This window comes from Podarcis raffonei, chromosome 4, assembly GCF_027172205.1.
Source record: "Podarcis raffonei isolate rPodRaf1 chromosome 4, rPodRaf1.pri, whole genome shotgun sequence".
Lineage (NCBI taxonomy): Eukaryota > Metazoa > Chordata > Lepidosauria > Squamata > Lacertidae > Podarcis > Podarcis raffonei.
This window is the reverse complement of record NC_070605.1, coordinates 47586685-47612356: the sequence shown is the minus strand read 5'-3', so window position 1 is coordinate 47612356 and position 25672 is coordinate 47586685. Positions and strand designations below refer to the sequence as shown.

The 25672-nt window shown below is 39.5% G+C and overlaps 1 protein-coding gene and 1 long non-coding RNA gene across 19 annotated transcripts in view; one reads left to right on the top strand and one right to left on the bottom strand.

Annotated features, from left to right (window-relative positions):
- The window catches only part of ROBO2 (roundabout guidance receptor 2), a 968715-nt gene that overhangs the window by 461177 nt on the left and 481866 nt on the right, over positions 1 to 25672 (top strand). The gene's annotated exons all lie outside the window — the stretch shown is intronic.
- Positions 7740 to 25672, bottom strand: part of LOC128412917 (uncharacterized) — a 60102-nt gene continuing 42169 nt past the window's right edge. The window contains exons 3-4 of the long non-coding RNA XR_008330188.1: positions 14209 to 14314; positions 7740 to 7834 (exon numbers count right to left, since the gene is read on the bottom strand). This is a non-coding gene — a long non-coding RNA (uncharacterized LOC128412917). The remainder of the gene's footprint in view (positions 7835 to 14208; positions 14315 to 25672) is intronic.

Below are 25672 nucleotides of genomic sequence, written 5' to 3'. Positions count from 1 at the left end.
GACAAAGCAAACGTTCAAAGAAGACAGCAGCCTTTAAACAAAATGAAATATTCCACTGAACCTTTGATTCAATGGTAATTCCCTGCCCCCAACTGCTCTGACAATTCTTAGCTGAAATGGGAAAATATTATGATACACAACAGACCACAACCAGCTACGATTACTTCCTTTATATCATGGAAGAAGGGGAGGGGGAGAGATATCACATTTTGTTGATAGTCTAAAGGGTACATTGAAACAGCCTCTGAGTAACTCAAACATAAACAGGAAAGAAATCTGATAGAAAGACTTGGCCCTGCTCCATTTGAAGACTAATTACTGCCATTGAGGCAAAGTTTTGAATCAAGTTATGGGGAGACAGTGGAATGAAGAAGAGTTGTAGCTTACTCCTTCAACTCTGACCCCGTGATAGTAATTTATATGCATTCTGCTTCTCTTCTGTAAAACAAATGAATGGAAGCTCACTAGAGAATTTGGAAATATAAATTATGAAGGCAAATGCAAACTGGAAACTTGGGTTCACATCTTCTCTTGCAGATGCTCAGCCCAGCAGTAAGATGAATCAAAGGGGCAAACTGACAGCTCCATTCATCCCCTTTCTTTTGGCTGATGCAGCTGGACACCCCAGTTCAGGCCCTTTCAGAAGAATGGGGCTGCCTAGGCTAAAAAGAGCCATAGCCAGCTCTGCTCCACCCCCTTAATGACTTGCTTTAGGGCCTTACACTCACTGCCATTGTTGAGAATACTGCCAGTGACAGTGTGTCATCTGCTGCACTATCCATACCTGCAGTGGGGTCCTCCACAGCTATGCACCATCAGCAGAAACTAGGAAAAGGACCCATCTGTTACAACCTAATGTCTTCCAGTAGCAACAATTAAGGGGTTCAGTTTGAATTCTTGGGCTGCAATTGTAACATACATGTACTTGGAAATAAGTCCCATTGAACTCAAAGGATGTTACTACTCCCACTGCATCCAATGTAGCTTACTCCAATGTAGTGTGTATAGCAGGGGTTCATAACCCAGACCACAGAGACACCATGGCATATGTGAAAACCTTTGTTGGTGCCCAAAAGCAGGGGCGCCAGACCCCATGTTTTCATTCTTTTTTAGAAAAGTAAGTTTCTTGCCAGCCTAGAAGGAAGGTTACAAAGCAAAATGTGCAGGTACCCTTCTAAGCAATTTCTGTCACTTGAGCCAGTCTGTCTACTCTCACCTAGCAGTGCTTTTTAGCCTATGAACTATGAATGAAGTGAAACTGTGATGGATAAGTGAGTTGTTTGGACACCAGACAATAGAAATGCCTAGGGTCCTAAGGAGTTGCTGTTTTCCCCTCCCCTTTTGTGTAGTTTTCCTGTCTTTTTTTTTAGCCCTTGGAATATCTGTTGTTTGCCCTTCCTTTCCCCCCTAGCAACCAAGATGCACCTTTCCTGTGGTGGGTTTAACTGAGATCAAGTAAGACCAATAAGTTGTTTTCTGAAAATAGTACTGCACAAGAAGTGTGGGTGGATGTTAAACAAGCCCCCTCCACCCTTAAAAGGCAAATGTGAAAACTTTGCAAAGAAGAGCTAAACAGCAGGCACTTATTAACATTTCACTGTATAGTAAACTTACAGTACAATGGTATACATGTCTACTCAACTCACTTCCTGGTGAACTAACACTATTCCACGTATGTTTCCCCACCCAGTGCAACAGCAGTAACCAATGGATAGTGAGTGGGGAAAATGCACAAGGCAACAATGCTGTATCAATAATATGTGACGTAAGAAGGGTTTTTTATGATGATCCCGTGTCTGCTATGATATATGCAGTCTGCCATTAAAGGAATTTCCTTTGTTAACCTCTAGGGATAGCACCATGCACTGAATATATACAAAAGGAATAGACTATTAAATAGAGTTATGTTCTGCTTCATAGCATGTCCAACAATTTGTCAGTAATTAGTGAAGGTTGAGCTTGGCTTGCCTCAATTCAGAAGTGGCTTGGAAGTTTCAAATTGTATCAGTGAGCACGGAGGAAAAAACAGCTTGTCTTGCTTCTGAGGTTTCTCTTATTGCCTTGTCCCCTCAGCAACGGCAGTTTCCAGCTCTTGACATGGCTGTCAGGCACTTGGAAATGCAACTGCCCCCACCCTGCCGGAGCAAATACTCCAGGGAACAAAAGAAGGTTTTCGATTTTGATGGGAGCAAGAAGCACATAAAACATTTTGTAGGAAAATAGTCAAGAGAATTGTCCCAAATAGAGAATATATATCTGCCAAATAAAAACGTTGCTTGGTTGGGTAGCTCAGTGACATAGTTCACAGCAATCAGTGAGAATTTCTCTGAGACAAAGGGGTCAAGATGAAAGAGGTTGTGTGCACACACACATACAAGGAAGCTGGCTGTGCAGTTCACAGGTTTCAGAACAATCGAGGGGAGTATTTATTTCACCATGTTATAAACGGCTTGATTTCAATAAAGCCTCAAAGTGGTTATGAAGAGAATAAAACAATAAAATTATCAGTAAGAAACAATTTAAAAAGACGGTTTAAAACATGTTTTTTTAAAAAAATAATTAAAATCCACAATCTGGAAACCAGATTGAAACACACATCAACATTGTATACATATATGGCTAGGCTTCTCTAAACAAAAACATTTTTAGCAGGCACCAAAATAGTACAGTGAAAGTGCCTGCCTGCTGTCAATATGCAGGGAGTTCCAAAGTGTGTCTGCTTCCACACTCAAAGATGGATTTCTTACAATTGAAGAACAAATATTATGTGGCACCTTTAGCAGTGTCAGTTCCACATATTGAAGCTGTGGTGTGGGTACATATAGGGAAAGGCAATCTCATAAGGAAACTGCTCCCAAGGTGTTGAGGGTTTTATTTCCTAGTAGTAACACCTTGAAAATTGGCCCAGTGGAAAATTGGCAATAAGATTCCTTGAATCCCAGACTGGGAAATAGGCAGGATATAAATAAATATAATAATAACCAGTGTAGGACTCTGAGTAGAGAGGTTATATGCTGATAGGGTCTCACTCCTTTCAGAAATTCCTTACTTACTGCAGCTTCCAGGTCAAGGACAAGGGAAGCCCCACATACAACTTATTGCAGTAATCCAATCTTAAAGTCACCAGTGCCAGAACTACTGTAAGGAATAACAATGACATTTGGGGGGTATGTGCACCTGCACTCTGGTTACATAAACTGGAAACAAACTATAGGCAAGCATTATGAATAGGAATTAGCAATATTTCTGTCAGTAATTAAACAGCAGAAGACTTACTCTATAATTGTTATTATTTTCCAGCAATGATGATTGCCATTAAATTGGTGTGAAACAGTCCAGTACTGTACATAGTCTGATGTATTTTATATTATAATTTATATGAGCAAAAGCATAAGACTAGCTGATATTATAAAAGTACTTTGGTGCTTCACTAAAAAGAGAATATTTACACCTAGAATATTTTAGTTTCCACAGAGCGTTATCTGTCTGACTTTTCATTGAACTTAATGTCAAACAGGAGAAAGTCCATGTTCTTTCAATAGCTCTTTGATATTTTATTGATTAGTTTGTCAAAGTTTCATGACTGTAGACAAGAAACATCAAAGTCTCCAAATAACTTTGAATGCCATACATGGTTTCACTTCAGTCTGGACTTTGCGTGCAAGTCTTCTAGTGACCTAAACTACTCTAAACTTATTTTGTAGGCACATTCGTATACACCCTTACATATTATGATCATGAAATAAGTGTCAGTGTATCTTAGAAATATGTAGCATTTCATGGTTAAAAGAGAGTAACATAAACTACCATTAGTAAATTTAGTCCATTTTATCTTGACAGTATAAAATTCTGTACAGTGGTACCTCAGGTTAAGAACTTAATTCATTCTGGAGGTCCGTTCTTAAGCTGAAACTGTTTTTAACCTGAGGTACCACTTTAACTAATGGGGCCTCCCACAGCCACTGTGCAATTTCTGTTCTCATCCTGAAGCAAAGTTCTTAACCTGAGGTACTATTTCTGGGTTAGTGGAGTCTGTAACCTGAAGCGTCTGTAACCTGAGGTACCACTGTATTTTAAACTTCTATCAGCATTCATTGGGATTTTTGTTTTAAGAAGTGGAAGAAACCAAAAACAGAATAATTATAATATGTCTAGAACATGGCTCTGTACACTTTCCCACTTATACTTCACAATGCAAATGCTTATGTTGAGCACCTGAAAGCTGGTGGTGGTCATAGATAGAGAGATTCATAAAATATAGACTAAACTTATGATAAATTTTTGTCCAATCACTGCTCCCCATATATAATAAAAATATTTTCAATGGAAAGTATTTTCCATTAATCTTATGCGACATTCTAGGGCTCTCCTACTAGTCACTAGTCCCCAGGGGTCTCTAGGTAAGTCTCCCATCCTCTCCACTGAAGCCAGAGGTTCCTAACCTTTTCCAAAATAAGCTGCTGTTACCATCTACTGAATTACAAAGAAGAGAATGTCTTCCTCTGTGTCCTTAACTGTATACAGCAATCTCCCCACTTACACAGAGGCTACATTCCAGGGTACCGTGTGTATATGTGAAATCGCATTTAGTGCAGAACACGATCTAAAAAGCCACACTCCGCCAAAAATCTACAAAAATCCACCACAATTACTCCCTCCAAACCTCCTTTCTCAACCTACAACTCTCCACAAGTCTCAAAGCTTGGTGCAAAGACTCAAGGGATTGCAGTTGCAAAGGCGCCTGGGATTGCTAGCCATTTTCCTGCTCTTTCTGCACAACTTTTGCAGTTTTCCCACTCTTTTGCACCATTTTTGCCCTTTTCGTGCCTTCTTGCAGTTTAAATCTATTTATTTAAATATTTCCCGGTGCCGCGCGTATACTTGGTCACGCAAGTCAAACATGTGTAAGTTGGGAGATGCCTGTGTATCATAGCTAGTATGTGCTGTGAGACATGTTATTCCTGGAACCCCCAGAACACTCTGATGAATTTAAGGCAATCAGTATACCTGTGCACAATTTCAGCATCTGCTTTAGTTTTGTAAATGCTTTTTAGCTTATGAAGTTTTAAATACAACTGAAAGGGTTTTGAAGTCACCGTGTTTCTTGACCCCTTGTACATTACTAGAGGTGCTGGGAAAGTTATCCTAAGACAGGCTCAGAGAATATCTTTAGTGAAGAGGTCAGATTTATAAGCCCCTGAATTATTCTCCAGCATGGATTGAAATCCAGTTTGGAGGGGGAAATCCTACCTCCTCTTGTGCTTCCAGATCAGCTTCCCCATTCTTGCCAACTCTCTGCATCTCCCAAATAACCTTTCATACTTTCCCTGGCCTGCAGCAGCAGCAGCAGCAGCAGTAACATGTGTCGTATCAGCATGTAGGAAGGGAAGGGTAGAGACAAGTTTGTTCCTTCCATGTCCTATTTGCCTATCACCCTCAGAGAAAAATGTGTGGTAACGCTTTACTTTTCTAGCCTTCCAAAAAGCCACTGCCTGGAGAACAGTGTTTTTTAGGTTGGCGATGAATGGGAATGTAAAAGAACATTTTCTAAGCTTCAATTTTGCTTTCAAAATAACCAGAGTCCCAATTATTATTATTTTCCGGAAAAAGATTGGATCATTTTCAATTCAATCTAAGGTGAACAGGAGAGAGCTTTCCCCCCTCTGTACATAACGTACTGTATGTCAACCCATTATCATTATGTTATATCAGCATTCAGATCATTTCTTCCTTTTTCTTATCTTGAAATCCAAATGATTATTGTTTTAGTGAAGAAATATAAACCATTGTTAATAAGTCTTTTGTAGCTTTATGTTCTTCACAGACTAGTTCCAGCTTGCAAAGAGCTTCATTGTTATGTTTGTACGTAGGGGCTAAAGTTTTAGGCAAATGGTGGGCTTGACTCAATTTTTCTATACTCATCATGGAAAGACAGGCCTAATCTGCAAAGGTCACATAATCTGGAAGACCGTGTAAAAAATATTTTAACTGCAAAAACACTGCACAGTTTGAAAGAAAATAAAATCTAGTTTTACTAAAGACTCATTAAAAACTGTGATTTCTGGCAAACGTATTCGTAACTGTGTTATATTCTAACAGAGGTATGTTTAACTGAGAAACAGTATCCCTTTTGTTGAACCAGAGAGGAAAATCTTGTTTCCAAGACACACATTACAAATTCTTACTAAACTCTTTCAAGCAGCTTGCCAAAATGTTAAAACACTTCTAGTACAAATTTAGACCACTGATTCATTCTTAATAACTTGATTGATATTGTAACCTAATATGTGATCTGTGTTTTATCCTGCTTTTGGGGAGCTGCATTTCTGATAGTTTCTTATATAAATTACATCTTAATTACTTTAAAAAACCAAGGTGGCACTTACATTAGAGTCTTGAATGTACGGTCATGTTTAAAGTTATGACACACTTTTTCCACTCTTGAGAGCCTGAGAAACAGCAACAATGACGTTATCATGTATACTATTTACCATTTTTGACAGATGGATTGGGTGAGTGAGCTGTATAAGGTTTATAACCACTCACTTATTTTCAGTGCTTTTAACCTTTGGTTAAAAGGGGATTCATAGGAGGATCAATGCTTTGAATGAGCACATCCAAGAAGTGTAAAGACTCAGCTATGCATGCTGATTTTCCATATGATCATATAAAAGATTATCAGGTCAATTTCAGTTGATTTTCTATGACATTACAAGCAACAGAGGTTGTGCATACATTTGCTAAATTCACTCAACCAGCATGAAGAATGGAAAAAAAGAAATTATTTAGCTTCTATGATTCCAATAAATATCTAAAGGCACACAAGGCAGTCCTAATGTATCCATTCTGAGACTAGCTGGATGACTTTAATGGTCCTCCCCTATGCATATAAAATTGTGAAATAACTTCTGAAGCATTGTTGAAGACATCTTTAGTAGCACAGGGATCCTAGTGTTCTCTTTCCAACACACCTACAAATCTGGAGGCCACTCCCTACCACCACTGCCCATTTTGCATTATCTTCTGAAGACAGAAGAGCAGTACAGGACAGAAATGGTGCTGCCAAAAAGACAACCAAGTAGGCACCAGGTGATAATGAAAGAACAGCAAAGGAGACAGTCCAAGGAATGTAACAGAAATATGAGTCTCAGTTGGAATAAGTGAGATGTATTTTCAGCTTGCAGCTGAATTGACTATGGAAGAGAATGCTTAGAAATGCTTGGTCAGTTGAATTTGGCTTGATTCCAATCAACTTATGGTTCTTTGAAATCTCAAGTGATTCTATATATCACTTTTGTGGCAGGGGCCAAAAATAAACATTGCTTCAAGGTACAATTAGTTACAGTGGAACCAATTTATCCATAGTCCCTGCCAGCCATTTTAGCTTGTTATTAAATCTCACCAACAGTTGTTCAACTGTTTTTATTATATTTATGTCATGGTATGTTATCATTGAAAACATCACTGGAAATTAAAAATTGGTTGGTCCATTCAGAATCTTGTTCTAAGTCTATATTTACCCAAAGCAAATGTTTCACAGAAAACTAGAAAGTGCTGCAGTTTTAACTCAAAAATACATTTTAGGCTATTAACCATACGACTATCATAAAACAAGTAAAATAAATGACTTAATAATTAGCAAATTAATTAGTTTCTAAGGTGAGTCTTCCCTTCCTTTAAAACATAAATAAAGAAAATTTATGGACCACCAAAGACTGAGAACATAAAGACAAAAAGTAGTAAACAACAGGAACTTTATTATACAGTAGATCCTTTAACACTGCTAAGTAGTAAGGTCTGTAGTGTTAAAACGCAACTGTCCTGGTAAATCAATCTGCAATAGATTACAGAAAAGAATAAGTATAAAAAAGAGAGAATATTAATCTTAGGACAGAAATATACCCTTATCAGTTTAAGAACACATTGTTGACTAATAGCTTTATGCATGAATATTTTAGAGATATTTTAATGTTATCAAACCTATTCAGTTGGCTCTTTTGCCAGCTCTTCTCTGGAAAATAGGTTTTCATATCTTTTTAAGGTGTGTTCTTATTGCTGATTGAAGGGCAGGGGAAGGACGCTGGGATGCAACGTATGTGCCCTTCTACTGCCAGAGAGGGAAGTCCACCAGTGAGACAACTTTTCCATTGCTGATGGTCCCTCAGTAGGCCTGTAGAAAGCTCTGAGGCAGGCACAGTAAATTCTTCCCATCCCAGTTGGGGTGGGAAGGAAAATATCCCCTCTTCCCACCCTGGTGACAGTGAAATAGCAGGGCAAAGGATGTAGTCATTGAACTTGCATGAAAATAAACTTTCCCCCACACCACAATAAGGTAGGATTGCTCATTTTACATCATGAATCTGCAAGGCTAGTGACAGAATTGCCTTTAATTCCTAAGATAGCTCCTGTATGCTGTAGATGAAAAACTGAAAAGAAGTGTGTATTTAAGTTTCACCTGACTGTGCACAAGTTAAAATTTGTCTGTATCACTGTTAATTTTTGTTTATATATTTTAAAACTTATTTACGCCACTTAATGTTATATAACTCTTAAGTGGTTTACACAAAAATAATAAAAAACATAACAGATAATGTTCCTAAAACCAGGCAAAAACAAAGTGCACCTGTGTTTCCCAGGTATAACTGAGTAATATACAAAAAAATAAAGGTTGGAGACCAGGAAACCATATATGTTTTTAACAGGTGTTTACAATACACTACAATCTCTGCTTTGTGAAAAACTCAAGAGAGAGCATTCCAGAGGGTAGGTGCTATTACTAAGAAGTCCTACTTCCATGTTAACACCAAATGACAATTCACTAGTCATGAAATGACTGCCTGGGTCGCCTCAAATGACCTTAAGATCAGCTTGGTCTATATCGTTGGTGGTGGTCTGCATTTTCCCACAAAATACTGCATAAATCTTGAAAACTAAATATTAGTGGCATGTTCCATTTCCTTCTGGACTTATTGTTTAGATACAGTAATCCCCAAAGGGCTCAAATAAATTAGTAAATAAATAAATAAATAAATCTCTTTTGAAATATCTCACTGTAATCCAGGTGGCTAACTGACAAAAGAGACTTGGTATATGTAAAAACAACCTACATAGATGTTCACACTGTTGATTCCAGTTAATCTGGGAATATTTTTTCCTGTTTGACCAATCTAAGCAGCTAAATCAGAATAATCCGATTCCAAAATAATTACCAATATGAAGAAAAATGTTTGCAGCTGCAGAAAGAAAATGACAATTTTATGGAAATGCATAAGTATTTGTGTAATTAAATCCTATACGCATTAGGCTGGAATCCCTGCCCACAAGTTACTGCTAATGGTAAATTTTGTCTTGAAGGGGGGAAATGTTACAAGTAATTTGGTAATTTGAAGTCATGGCACATTTTAATAAGGTTTGGTAATAATATTCAATAAAAGAGTCAGTTTTTTGTCAGTGACATTAATAGAGAATTATTAAAGGTTTCTTTCCCATGTTTGTATAGCATAATCACAGTATTTAAACTGATGTTTAAATATTAGACTGTCAGCTGGTAAAATAGGAGGAGTTATTCATCAAAGTTCCTTACTGCTGCATATGGTGTTCTGTATGTGTAATAACAATTGAGAACTAGTGATATATAGTAATGACATTTTTTACATAGAATTTGTATGATTCTTAGGAATATAGTAAAGTATATACTATATAGGAATACAGTAAAACAACTGATTATTTCACTATAGACTCTATCGGTGGGGCCATGTGTTACAAAGAATGCACATATATTACAAAGAGTTGTTGTCAATGACCGTCCCAACGACTTCTCCTATCTCGGTCCATCGCATATAATTTAATTGGATATGTGTCCACAGAAAGTTCCCTCCCCCACTGAAATTAGGCTTGAAAGAAACATTTTGTTGTACCTAGTATAATAGGTTGTGGTGTGTGTGTAGTGCCCATGGCAGTTCCTCTGGTTTGCAAATGTGCCCATATGCCTCCCCATGTAAATTGGCATCCCCTGATCTAATTCTGCTTTGTGTTTTGACATCATTATGTTCCATATTTCCCACCTTATCAGCTTCAGAAAATGATGTGGAATTACGTGTGATAGAGGTGGTGAAGCACATGTTGTAATGGCTGCATTTTACAGGGGAACAGTGAACCTTGGCTTGGGGTGTTCTTGCAGCAGCAGCAAGATTATTATTTTTAATGCACACTTCTACTTTAAATTTATCAGAATCTTTCCGCCATTACAATCCTGATTCTTAAAAATGCAAAGTGTTCCAATGCCAAAGTCATCCAGTGTTAGCTGAATTCCCTGTTTTTCTTACCTACTGAAATGTAAAAACCACATGCTAGTTCTGGGATGTTCAACCTAATAATCACAGAGTCTATCGGCACTTAAGCAGTGTATTTTTGTATTAAACAAAAACCAAGAGGTTATAGTAAATGACAGTGCTCCAGCTATAAAGGGACCCCTGACCATTAGGTCCAGTCATGGCCGACTCTGGGGTTGCGGCGCTCATCTCGCTTTACTGGCCGAGGGAGCCAGCGTACAGCTTCCGGGTCATGTGGCCAGCATGACTAAGCCGCGTCTGGCGAACCAGAGCAGCGCACGGAAATGCCGTTTACCTTCCCGCCGGAGAGGTACCTATTTATCTACTTGCACTTTGATGTGCTTTCGAACTGCTAGGTTGGCAGGAGCAGGGACCGAGCAACGGGAGCTCACCCCATTGCGGGGATTCGAACCGCCGACCTTCTGTTTGGCAAGTCCTAGGCTCTGTGGTTTAACCCACAGTGCCACCCTTTTGCTCCAGCTATAAATATAATTTTTTTAATATGGATAAGGATGCTGGTAGCATCCTCCTTTACCAGAATCAGAAAAGAACTGAGGCTGGTAAAAGTCTGAAAGGAAATAAAGTTTTTAAAGCACAAAATTCTTCCATTCAGAGTGAAATCTGAACAAGAGAAAAATTGTCAGCTTCCTTTACTGACAAATGCTTTACAGTGTCTAAGCATAGCTTTGCATGCCAAAGATCTTGGGGACTTTGGCAGCCAAAGCTGAAATCACATTGGCTGCCAAAGCTCTTAAAATAGGGCCTGTGCAATTCCAGGGAGCTAGATTTCTCCAATACATTTGCCTCTGCATCAGCTTTTTTCCTGCCCCTGTAGGAACTAATACAGTCATTAGTTCCCATGGGATGGAAAAAATGGTTTCCCAGACCAGCCAACCCCTTGGATTAGCTCAGAAACGATTACCTAAGGAGAGCTTTGGGGAGCTCATTTATCTATAATAATGGAATTCATTTTAGAGATAACATTTGTTTTGGTTTATTTAAAAAAAACCTCAAAATGATTCTGAAATTTCTGAGCAGTCTAAGATTGCATGTAAACTAATTGAACTTGGTGTAATTTACTTCTGAGTAGAGATCCATAGGGTTGTGCTGGAACATGATAAAATACCTGAAGTATTTGTTTAAATACTGTTAATGTCAAGTGACCTTGGTGAATTAAAAAGTATTAGGAGGCCCAAGAAATAGCATAGAATCAGAATCACAGAACTGTAGAGTTGAAAGGAACCATGAGGATCATCTAGTCCAACTCTCTGCAATGCAGGAATCTTTCACCCAACATGGGGCTCAAACCCACGACCCTGACATTAAGTGTCTCATGCTCAACTCCATGTGAATAACTGCTGTTTCTTAACAAATCTTCTGTATTGTCAGAATTTAGTAATCAGCTAGAGTGTAACCACAATTTGTAAACACATGGTATCCTTAAAAAAGGACTGCTCCTCAGTTGGTAGTGTGACTTGTATTTCAATGAGAATAGCTTCCAATAACCAACAAGAAAAGTACCTGTTCCGTTGTGCAAGCAAAAGAATGTAAGTTTTCTGTTTGACTCATACATAATGCATCCTCGTTAATAGCCTGAAAATCCAAGGGATGGCACTTGAAATTGATGAGGGTGATATATTCATATGTAGGATGAATTAGTTTAAGGACAAATGAAGAATAGATGTGCAGCCTGGCTAGCATGAACTGTTACAATTATAGTGATTATTATAACTGCAGTCAAATATCGAAACATCAGATACAGTTGTCAGAGTTATGAACATATTCATGCTGGCTATGCCATATATCTAGAGTTATGTCTACATATTCAACATTGGGACCTCTATGGTGAGTGGTATTAAACTCAGAAACACGCAAAATATGCTAAAGATTACAGTGTATCATATGCAGAATCCTTCCTAATCACAGTGTAGTAGCTAAAAGACTGAGCAGCTAATCAGGAACTCTTCAGTAAGAATTCACTAAGACATTTTGGCACCTGAGGTGAACTACAAAATGGTGCCTCTCCCCACCAGGGAAGAAGGGGTGAGTGAAGATCTACATCAGGAACAAGGATGGGGGGAGGAGACCAGCAGTGCCTCCTATTGACCAAGAGGCTGCTGTAAACATTGGGGGGGGAGACTGGGGGGGGACGACTGCTGAGGAGGCAGAAGATCTGGCCTCCAAGGTGTGCACCCCAGCCATTGCTGCAGCAGTGGGTGGTGCATTCTTGGGAAGCTGGATCTGCTGCCACCTCACCTTGCCTCATGGATAGGCCAGCCCTGTCTATAGTTCATGCCTTGCCTAAAAAGTCTTAGGGAAGCCACTGTTTCGGGCTCAGGCTTCCATCTGCAGTATCGCAATGATGATGCTATACATTTTTTCCCCTCCCAAAATGGATATGAGAAATGCATTCATGCATTTCATATATTGTCTGTTGTGACCCACACTGAAGTTTATATGATAAACAGGAAAGAAAGCTGATTTCTCTGCCTGGAATCCCCAACTGAGTTCAATAGGATCTACTCCAAGGTAATTGTTTATAGGACTGCTGCCTAAAACACCATTTCAGAAACAATTTTTCCTTTACAGTTTCACTGGGCGATGGCGGTGGGAGTGGGAAGCAGATATCCATTTGGCTATTAAAACTTTTCCTGTCATGCTATAATTTATTGATGCCATTTTTGGCCCGTTAGTCACTTTCCTTTGAGGACAGCTCAAAGGCTGGATAATCTGCACTGTTAAGTGCTGTCTTCCTGCCAGGGGATTTGCATTTGGGAGATTCCTTTCCTAAGCACTCTAACCTCCTTATCTTGAACTAACACTGCAGACTGCACATCACTGTCTTGTCTGCACCAGAAACTTTATCAGTGTTGCTACCAGGAACAGCATTTTTATGGATGAAGAAGACCTGTGTTTACAGTTAAGAGTGTCAATCATTCCATTCTGTATTCCTAGGTGTTACTGACTTGTCTGCCTGTGAGCAGCAGCCTTCCCAGCTGTGCATAGAAATAATGTGTTCAAGCTAAGAGCCAGGAAAAGGGCAGTCTAAAATGCTTGACAGAAGCAAGGGTGAACCTTTTATTGCAGAAGCCAGGTCCAAGGAGAATTGTCCCATTGACGAAGGTTCTTGTGTCATGTTTCTGGTCACAGTGTTGGTTTGGCACTGAAAACCAGGAGGTCAAATCTCTGTGTAGCAACATATGCAATAAGCAGCCTTAGACAAACTGCTGCTATCTTCACTTCCTCCTACACTCTACCAAGCCCCACCAATGCCATGGGTGAAATTTCAACCCTACTAGCATACATGTTTGTATAATGCAATGCAACCACTTTAGCCTCTAAGCAGGCACACTCCAGAGAGGCAAGGATCAACTACATCTCTCTCTACAGGAATATGCAACACATCAATCACCTCTAGACCAGTGCTGGATCAACACTACCAGCTCCCTGCTTTTCAGCGGGAGTGTTTGCATGTCATTAAAAGCCAAAAATCCTGGCTTAATAAACCAGGCTATGCATGATTGGTATGCACCCATAGGCAACTCCTTTCATGCCACTTGACTTCTTCCTTCACATGAGCAGCAAAATAAGCCAGGAGTAAGTACTTATCATTATGTGTGAACCCAGAAACCACTGATAATGGATTTCAAGCAAGCCAAGACACCAAGGCAACTTTAAACCATGTCTTCATACTCTGGCTTGTTTTGAAGACTTTAACTGTAATTTAGGAGTTCACACATAGCAGGAATCTATTATTAACCCTGGCTGGCTTTGGCACTCACATGCATTGTGGAGCAAAGCTTTGTGAAATGACCTGCCCACAATTGTATGCCTCTCATGCATACCCTGGCTTATTTTGCTAGGATTTTTCACTTACCATGACATGTGAATGTGGTCAGTGAGTCTGGAATCTTTTTCCATAGGAGCTCTCCATGGTCCTGACTCTTGCCACAATTGTCCTACAGACCACTATGTGCCACAGCCTGGAACAGGAGAATTGATAAGATCATGTATGTGAGGTGCTTTGAACACTAGATTTACACAATATAAATTCTACACATTATGATCATTATGCATACACTGAAAACCTTCCAAGTTATTCAACCAATGGCATGCAAAATGATAGTCTATGCCCATGACAAACTACTGACATTGAATTTAGTTTCACAGAATCACAGAATCACAGAATCACAGAATCATAGAGTTGGAAGAGACCACAAGGGCCATCGAGTCCAACCCCCTGCCAAGCAGGAAACACCATCAGAGCACCATTTGGGCAGTTGTGCATTGCCATAGCTACAAGGAGTGTATGAAATGAGCCCAGGTTCCTCTAGTTACACATAACTTTGTTTTAGAATCAGTCTATGAGAACATGTCAAATATGTGTTGACCATGACTTTGCTTGGCAGATTTAAACACACTTAATAAAAGAGTATAATTTTAGGGCTATAAAGACATAAACTGTTGATATGTCATGTGCTGTTACAAATAGGCTGAAGTTCCAGAGGTTTTCCCAGCCATTTCCTTTCCAAAGACTAAATCTGTTACTTTGCATTATGCTCACACAAGGCTTCTTTGTATGCAAGCACAGACTTTGTGGCTCTACCAGCTTTTGGAACATATGAAGATGAGAATTCCATTGGGTTGTCACTTGCTATTTAAATCCATGCAGAGGCAGATTGTTTTCCTCATACCATTCACTACAGATTTTAAGGGTCATTTCTAGTTGACTAAAGCTGGCAAAATTCACCTCAGCCACATGAGATTTAATATTAACTGTCATTCAAATATTTTAATATTAACTGTCATTCATGCCAAAGATTGTGCACCAGCAAGTCTGCAAAATACAGTCCATATGCAAATGTGCTATCTTACACCTTTCTCATAATTTATTTAATTGATACTGATAAAAAAAACAAGGGAAATGGAAACAGAACATAAGTTTATTCACACATTTAGTGAGCCTTTCAATGTTGATACTATTCTGGTATTTACATTGACAATATCTGTTTATCTCATATGATAAATGCATCTTGCTCCAGGAAGACAGGTGGGATTTCTAGATATATAGGCTATAGGACACTTTTTGATAGGTGGATTGCTGCTCCCCAACTTCTGCTAGCCAAAGACTTCCACTTAGAAAAGTGACACGACATGAGTGGTACAGTGGGATAGAGATGGGATTAAGGAATCATGTTGTGATAGCCCAAGGAGGCTTGAGCTGGATCTCTTCTAGACCTGTGGTTCTTTATCCATACATCTATAAGAACCTGCTGAACTGGTCAAGCTAGTTTCTTTGTGAGACTAATGGTTCTAGCTTGGGCCCAGTTAAGCACCCTCATAAGCATCTTAAAGAGTTCAGTTGTATACAAATAGGTGGGGCTTTTTCCACTTCACTTGGCTACATGCCGCTTCACTTTAGGAAGAAGAACAATAGTCCAAGCAGGGCTGAGTGTGTGAGAGTTTTGGATAGTCTGGAAGCTAGAAACTCTCTCAGCTGTGCTAAATCTAAAGCCAGTGAGGTGTGTGAGAGAGGTGGCTAGGAAACTAATAGGGAGGGAGGCTCTGTTGCAGTGTTAATGCTGTGAGCCCAACCATCCTATTTTCAGGCTGTAAATATGTGTAAATTACGGTAAGCCATATATCTTAAAGACAAGACAGTCTCCATTCACCTTCATTCCAAGGAAACTGAACTCTGGGTAAGTGTTGGAATTCCTTGAAATCCCTGGAGTCTCACAGCTCAGAGTTTGGGGTATTCAAAACACAATTCTTAGCCTTGCAGGGAATCTGGTAGGCTGGACTTTTCTCTCTAATAAATGTTTCACAAATCTTACGAAGCACAAGATATCTTGCTTGAAATCTGTGCTGATGCCAGCACTACTTCTCCATTAGTGGCAGAGATGGCATTGCAGGTGGCATGGCAGCGGTACTGGTGGAGTGCTGGCAGAGGTGAGGAGCAGGGTGGGCAGCGGGAAAGCACATCCGTTTTCACCTCAAGTGGTGAAACAGGATGTGCTGCCCCTAATGATATTGTACTGGTACAATCAATACCCCTAACTCAAGATACAGTGTAGTTTATTGTCCTACAAGTTTGTACTGCTCATCCCTTTATAGCCTGTTCTTAGCAGTAGGTCCCAGTACCTATTGCTGATGGGGATAGGCTGAAATGCAGTTGGTCCATAAAACCTATCAATTACCTGTACTTAACAACTAGCTTTCCTGGTTCCTGCTTCCTGTCCCACTAATAACTTGAATCATTTGAGAACTCAAGAAGTTAGGTGCTCTTTCACACAGTGCAACTGCAACATTTTTACTCTCATGATGAGGTGTTGCTATAACCTTAGATTGCTGGAAGCTCAGAGTGAATAACGAGTGAAGGACTGTACCATTAAGGTCCTTAGGAGGATTGATACTGGCTACTTTCACAGATGCTGCGCTAAGTAGACTGCTGCTGTAAAAACACTGCATCCAAGCATACTGCATTTCCAATCATACTAACTTTAGTGGCACAAAGTTATGTTATGTCTCCCAAGTACAATTTGCTAATAATCTCAGAGAACTTGCACAAAATTACTATGTCTGCTTACTCATCTGTAAAACAGGTATGCCTGTTGTAAAAATGCTTAGATCAATTGCTTTCAAGATACCTTGCAGTGCCTGGATAAATAGGCCCATAGCACTCCTAAGTATTATTAATTCCTATTTATTTGTTAGAATTAACAACATGAAAGATCTTTATTTTTCCCCATTAGCCATTTGCTTTGTGAAACAGAAAAGTCAATTTTATTATCAATCAGTAGCTAAAACGTTCGAAAGCCCTTAATTTCAAATCTTATGTATAACATTTCCAGGTTTCTCAAAGTCCCAATGCATTCCACTGGCAAACAAAATACATAACTAGAACAAGGTAGTGCGGATCCAGCAGATCCAAAGCTCTCCCAAGTGCACCCCTTTCCCTCCCCTCCCCACCCCATTAACCTGCCCCACCCCACTTACCTTCCTACCCCTTACTGCTCTTGGAACAGCAGCAGAAAAGCAATGGTGGTGGCAGAGCTTTTGGGTGTCACAACACTTAGGCATCCTGAAATGGACCTCACATGAGCCAACAGTGTGACGCGGCAGCTAAAAAAGCCAATGCAATTCTGGGCTGCATCAATAGGAGTATAGCATCTAGATCAAGGGAAGTAATAGTGCCACTGTATTCTGCTCTGGTCAGACCTCACCTGGAGTACTGTGTCCAGTTCTGGGCACCACAGTTCAAGAAGGACACTGACAAACTGGAACATGTCCAGAGGAGGGCAACCAAAATGGTCAAAGGCCTGGAAACGATGCCTTATGAGGAACGGCTAAGGGAGCTGGGCATGTTTAGCCTGGAGAAAAGGAGGTTAAGGGGTGATATGGTAGCCATGTTCAAATATATAAAAGGATGTCACATAGAGGAGAGAGAAAGGTTGTTTTCTGCTGCTCCAGAGAAGCGGACACGGAGCAATGGATCCAAACTGCAGGAAAGAAGATTCCACCTAAACATTAGGAAGAACTTCCTGACAGTAAGAGCTGTTCGACAGTGGAATTTGCTGCCAAGGAGTGTGGTGGAGTCTCCTTTTTTGGAGGTCTTTAAGCAGAGGCTTGACAACCATATGTCAGGAGTGCTCTGATGGTGTTTCCTGCTTGGCAGGGGGTTGGACTCGATGGCCCTTGTGGTCTCTTCCAACTCTATGATTCTATGATTCTATGGAGGGGGAAATCTACAGGCAAATGTCTGCAACGTTGAACATCCCCTCAGCTGTCCTCTCTGATAGCTTAGGATTGCTCCCTAAGTTTATTACTTTTCCTCCACAGATAAAATTATATTTATATGCCTACTAAACAAGAACCATAGAGAGGGAAGGTAGACAACAAACCAGAGGAGTAGCAGGTCCAGCATGATTCAGAGGCTGGTAGTGGACCCTATACTGAGGCATTGGCCTCAGAAGTTGCCTGATAGTACCATCTTCTGATACCAGCCCTGATATTGAAGGAAGTATGAAAAATGAACTACTAATTGTAAGAAAGAAAAGTCTCGTTTGCTACTTTCTCTTTTCTCTGAGAAACAACGCATCAGCTTCAAAAGATGATGAATACAACAATGCACACAGCTGGGCACTACATATCAACTTGAAAGAACCTACCCTGTCCACAGGATTGAGCTCAAAAAAGACTAAAGAGGGACAGAGAAGGAAAAGCAAATGTGAGGCAGGCATTAGAAGTCAAATGCTCAGAAAAAGAGGTAGTGTACATTTTCAAACAATGTTTAAACGGGTGCATGGAGGTGCAAATGTTTAGAGGCAGCAAGAGAAAGGTGCTGCAGACAAAAAGTACAAGGTTTAGCCAAGAGCAAAATATCAACAGAACAATGACAATAAGAGGGCAATTGGGGGGGGGGGAGAGTAGGAAAATAGGATGTAGAAACTTAAGATAAAACAAAAGTATCCTTCAGAGCCATTCTAAACCATTATAGCTCTTCCTACTCATCAAAACGAAAATGCTGATTGATTAATCTACTGCTAAACCAATTAAAGTTTATAGCTAGATACAAACATTTTTTCTATTATGAGAAGCACTTCTTTTCCATATAAATTTAAGTATCCTCCCATTATGCAGACACACAATATATGTGTGGGCAAGTTGCAAAAGGGGTCCCTGAAATGTGGATGGTTTTGGGTTTGGAAATTTTTATGATTTCACTATGCCATATGCTTTAGTCTGTAGAAGATGGGAAGGTTCTTAAATTCCAGCAATGTGTATGTCCTGGTGTCTAACTGCTTCAAAGTCTATTGGAATAAAAACACTGGAAGCGACGACCACCTGGTGAGATATTCAAAGTAATAATGAAGCCTTTTTAGCTATGCTTAACTTGCTATCCCTGTAGTGTCGACCTGCTTTGGAAACAAGCTTTTGAAGTCCATTTTTCCTATTAAATAAATGAAGTAGTAGAAGGCTAGAAATGATTGGACATGTGACAGGAAATGAGTTTCTGAGGCTGAACTGGATATTCTTTGGCGTTTCTTTGTTTCACCGTATAAAAAGATGCACTGCTCAGTTTATGTGATTAAAGTTTGTACAGAGATGGGGAAAGAAAGGAACTTGAAAGGCAAATCCACAAATAGAAATAAAGATGTTTAGTATTGATCCATATGGATACTGAGCAGTACAGTAGATTAGTTCTTGGTCTAATGATTAGTCCTTTAAAGGCATGCTGAAATGAATGATCAGCCAAGGTTGGAAGGCATGGAGAAGTTTGAATCTGATTTATTGTATCTTTGTCAGTCAATTTGCATAGAATAAAGTGGTTGAACTTGTAAAATTATGGATTGTGCCACTTCAGACTGCAAAGGCATACCCTCCCATCATTTCTCTGATGAAAATAGGGACACCCCATTCCATAGTGATAATTTTACTATTTATACCCCACACATCTTACTGTGTTGCCCCAGCCACTCTGGGCAGCTTCAAACATATATAAAAACATGATAAAACATTAAACATTTTTTTAAAAACTTCCCTATACAAGACTGCCTTCAGACGGCTCAGGGGTCCGATAACTCCATACCATTCAACATTTCTCCAGTGAAAATAGGGATATCCTAAGGAAAAGTGGGACATTCCAGGATCAAATCAGAAACCGGGATGGCTTCTCTAAATCAGGGACGTCCCTCGAAAATAGGGACACTTGTAGGGTCTGCAAAGGAGAGGATCTCTTTTTTAATGATTCCCCGTATCAAAAACTCCATGTTGTAGACCAACACATCATAGACAGGCAATTAGTATAGTATTTAGTACAGTATATTATTCTCACAGACATGTATTATTTACTGCATGCAGGCAGTTTTTTGTGTGGGGAAGCACTAGAAAATATGATTCCCACATCAACCTGCAGTCAAAATTTCTATGACCTCAGGTTATCATTCTTTTCCAAGTAATGTGTAGAATAGCTTTCAGCTATACATGATTGTCATTAAAATATGATAATGTTCAGACTGGGGCTCCCAGAAATCCGTGTCTTTATGTTATTCTATATATGTTATTATTATGCATGTGCAACTATATATAGAATCCCACTGTATATGATTCAAACACTGCTGTGATCATTTTCTATTCAGTCTCTCTTATGCTGAAATAGATTCAGAAAGACATACAATTTGCACATGTTAACCCAGCAGCCCTATAATAATCTTCCTTGAAGCCAAATCAATTGCAGACTTAAACTGAATGTTAAGAAACATGTGGAAATGTTTATGTACCAACATACCTTCCCTGATTTATTTACTTATTTATTTCCAATACTTATAGACTTCACCCTAGTCACAAAACAGTTTACATAACGACCAATAAACAATCCATCAATCCAAACAATGTGGTGTTTAAAACAAACAACAATATAACGCACAAGTGGGATCTGCAACAAAATATTGCAGTCTCCTCACCTCCTAGCAGAAATGCTCTTGCTCAGCCATGCCATCCTCCAAACCTCTTTAAGGTGGAAAAAAGCAGGACTTGAACTCACCTTCCTAGGTTTCCATTTTTCTTTTCCAACTGATGCTCAATATTCTGTGGCTACTGAGCATGCTCAATATTCACTGGGTTGTATCAAGACAGCGGTTGCTCCCTTAAGCTTTTTGGAGTTCTGTTTCTCAATATCCCTGATTTGGCACCATTTCTGCTAGCACTCATCACTTGAGTTCACTATTAAAGGATGTGAAGATATAACTGAAAGTGGGTAGGTCTGTATATAAGGCCTTCAACAGTTAGGACCCTTGCACATAATCCTAGAGGATTATGCTTTCAACAGGGATTAGTCCATTAATATAAATGTATCCTTTTAAAATATTGAATACTGAATATTTTTTAACATCCTTACATGATTTTTATCACTGCAGTTTTGCTTTTGTTGCAAATTGTTTCAAGACCATTGTAATGGGAATAATAAACGTATACCTAAATATTCAAAAATATAGTTTCTAATAATGCGCTCAGTTACTTTATGTTTGGACAATATTCTAATCTCATTTTTAAAAGTGGTGTTCTTTGTTTTTCCCCTCCCCCACAAAAAGTATTTACAGTTGATAACCTATGACTGACAATCTAGGATCATTATATATGTATGGCAGAAATATTAAAAAGGCAGCTAATTATTAAGAGATAAAAGTGCATTGAGATTGATTAATGCAGTTTTCCTAAACAGTGTGGATCAAGCACTTCCTCTTTTCCAAAGCCTCATTACAGCTCCATTAGTCGGACCTATTTCACTAGTTAATACTCCATTTCCTTAATTTGGTGCAGAGTACTTCAGTGTAAGGCACCTACACAGCATTGGTCAGGGTAAGGGACCTCCAGAATAAATATCCTCTAGTCTCACTAAGTGAACCTAATAGTCTTTCATTCTTATATGAGTTCAGCACCTATATAGAGCTACAAAGGAGGCCAAGCTGTTAGAGGCATCAAAGATACGCAGCCCTCCCACTGGCGGAGGAAGGAGGTGCAGGGGGTGTGGAGTGCCCCAGCTGTCATCCCCAAGGGGGGGTGACATCACTGCCCCGCCCCCCTGGGATGCTTGCCACTCGCCACGGGTGGCACCCCATATTGTTCTGTACATTTGAGTAGGATCAGAGTATATGTCAAGTTATTTCCTTCATTACACAAAAATACAAAATCAAAGTAACTTCTGAAATGCACAGTTTAATTACATACCCTCCCCCCCAAAAAACCCCCACATCTTTTTTGCTATTATTTCTGTTGAACTAAATGATCTTACTTCTATTTGCATCATTTATAGGGTTGCCATATTTCAAAAAGTAAAAACCAGGACACCCTGAAAGCTGTTGAGCTTTTTTTTAGATAAACCCCAAAGTTGTTGTTTTTCTTAAAAAACAAAAAAGGCTGAGATTTTTCAATTGACTTGCCTAAGATCCAGGACAAAGCGCCACATTTCAGAAATTCCCCCCGTATGTCAATTCCACCTTTGAAATCCTGGCAATGCCCGGTAAAATCCAGACGTATAGTAACCCTAACCATTTACATTCTTTCTTCACTTCCTCTCCCCTAGTCTAGGTCACAGTTTTACAATTATCACCATAGCAACGTTGATGCTCTAATAGGGAAATACATCTTTGAAATGGCTGGCAATACAACATTAACTGTTAGAACATAACATTTTTCATGTTTCATGTTGGAAACATCTGGAATTCACATTCAGAAATGATATGTAAAAATGTCTGTGGCTTCTTAATAATCACCTAAGGCAATGCATGCATGCACACCTTTTATTATAATGCATTTAGGAATATTCCTTATTCACTAAGTATGCTGAGTGATAAAACTAGAATTTATTTCAACATTAAGTTCAATTTACAAGTTGGAGTTGTTGTTGTTTTTTCATGTGATGCCCTCTTTGTAGAAAAGAATGTTATAGCAGATCTGGGCCATATTCTTTTGCTCTCTTATTACCAACCTATTACCTAGTGTACTAATACTGCTATTTACAGGCTGATTATATCCTCTGGCAAGATACGAGACTGTGTCAACTTCCCTGCTGCAAACTAATCAGTTTTCAAAATTAGTTATTGATCCAAGTCCCATTGTGGAGGACAAATTTAGTGGGTGTTTCATTGAGTACCAGCACTCAGAGGTATATTTTGTGTGAGAGAGAGCTGTATATAAGTGGAAATAAATAATGCATTCAAACTCACATGCATATCCACTCATCTAGTAAGGGAGCTGAGGCAAGTAGACTATGGGAAAAAGCAAGCATTTGGGTACAAATATGACCCATGTGACTCCAGCACAGTAGCAGTATGATTTTTGGTACTGACATTGCATCAGGCATATGTAACATAACAGAATGTGAGTGATAGTATTGTAGGATGCAATTATTACAATAGGATACACAATAGGATACACCTATGCATGAATGTTAATGTTAAGTTGTGGGCGAACATATCAGATGACACAGTGATTCTTCCAAAGCAGCTCTTTATTTGTAAGCTGGAACAGAACTAACTGAGGAGCTCAGTCAGCCTGCTTATATAGAGCTCCAGAACAATTGTAACTGTTGCAACTTTCTAAAACTATCCAATCACAGAACGTCACTTTTCGATCCTTCATTTGCATACAAACTATCCAATCACAGAACGTCACTTTCGATCCTTCATTTGCACAACTATCTACAGTATCCCCCTGCTGGCCCAGGGTGAGAACATCAGTACATAACAGTTAATTCAGTATTCCCCTTGTGAATCAGGATTGAACCCAGTGGTTCAAATGTGCAGAATTTGTGACCAAACCCCAGTAAGTGTAAGCCACAATAACTTCAGTTGCAACTAAACCCAAGCTATAGTGAACAAACAATGTACCAATGAATGAACCAAATGAAATGTACCAATATTTGACTCTCTGATTCTGTCTCTCTACATAGCTGGCAGGCATTTGGGAAAATACAGCTAATCATAGGACTGAATGACATAAACAGGTGATTAGAAATATTTTGTAAGTGAAGTTTATGGATTTATATTGTAAGCAAAATAATATGCAGCTGACAAAATTATCTATTTAGACATCTTTTATCTAATTTCTTGAGCACAACTGACATTATTCACAAACAACAGCAAATGGTATGGCATGTATAATGAATCATGCTGCACATTTCTATGAATAAAAGGAGTTAAACGTAAAACAGAACAGTCCTCAGACCATTCCAATTACTTCAGAATGTCTGTTTTACCAAATTCCATTCAACAGTAGGCTAAGGATGATGGCTATGGCCAAAGTTGTTTCTATCCAATGTGATTAAAGAAGGATACAACATCCATGACCTATCCCTCAAGTTCCGCACCCCTGCCCTGTCCCAAGAGTGATGTTATGATGAAGAGCAGGATTGCAATTATAATTTAGGAAAGAAATGCTGGCTACTTACATAAAGCATGTTCAGTTGTTCACAGTCTTTTATATACATTGTCTGACCTAATTACACAATTAAACATTGCAATACTGTGGAAAGCTACTTTGCCCTAACCACAGCCCCCTGCATATGTCTTACATTTTACTAAGTTCACATATTATTACAATGCAATGCAATAACCTGTCAAATCCAAAGTTTGAATCCTCCCTGTACCATAAACTCAAAAATTACTGTAAGACACTCTTTCTTATATCCTTTGCTGAATCTGCTCTGTGAGGAAATATTAACCCACTGAACAGAATTTTGTTTCAGAATTATAGTGGTATCTCGGGTTACAGACGCTTCAGGTTACAGACCCCGCCAACCCAGAAATAGTACCTCGGGTTAAGAACTTTGCTTCAGGATGAGAACCGAAATCGCGGTGCGGCAGTGCGGCAGTGTGGTGGCAGCAGGAGGCCCCATTAGCTAAAGTGGTACCTCAGGTTAAGAACAGTTTCAGGTTAAGAACAGACCTCCAGAACAAATTACGGTAAGTTCTTAACCCGAGGTACCACTCTGTGTGTGTGTGTGTGTGAGAGAGAGAGACATATACAGCAAGAATAAAGAGCAATGCTTCATCTTGAGTTAAGCACTAAATGGCCTTCAAGGTCCCTTCCAACTCAATGTGGTTGGTGCACGTTACCAGCTGAATACTTGTAACAGGCAATATCCAATGCCCTTGTTCCATTTGCACCATGATTTGTTCTTACATTCAGCCCCAACCTTGCTGCTGCCATGCCCCTCCTCGTCCCAGAAGGCGGCAACATAAATGGCCCTTGTAGCTCCACCTTGGCAGTGATTCAATTACAGTAAATTTTGAATGCAAAGCTAAAGAAATAGCACTGGACATGAAACTGTCAGTTTTCCCTACGTGTGTTCTTGATTTCACACACAGAGTCTATGCCTGCACAGCTGTTCATGCGTAGAATTCTTTTCAGACCTCCTGCTGGATTTTCCAAACTGTTGATGAAGCCAGTGGACATAATCCTGCTGCTCCTTTAATGTGTCTGGTGAATACAAGTACTGAAGGTGATAATAGATTCTTTCACCTATCAATTTCATTTCTTATGAACATCCCTCTGCACTGACTGTGGGTCTGGTGCAGGTTTAGAAGGGGTCAAGTGGCATAGACCCCCCCCCAAAAAAATTGCATGGGCATTACTCAATGTGTGCCATGGCACTCGCCATGCTCCATTGGCAACCTATGGTGATACAGAGGAAAGGAGCCCCAAATGTATAGCAAGGGATAGACATGTGCCTGTTGCAGTCTATGTTTCTGTGAGTGCCAACTGTTGAATGGAGTCCAGGGAAGACTGGCTTGTGTTAGTCGCAGGAATTGGCAAAGCCATCTAGTCAGAGGACACCAAAT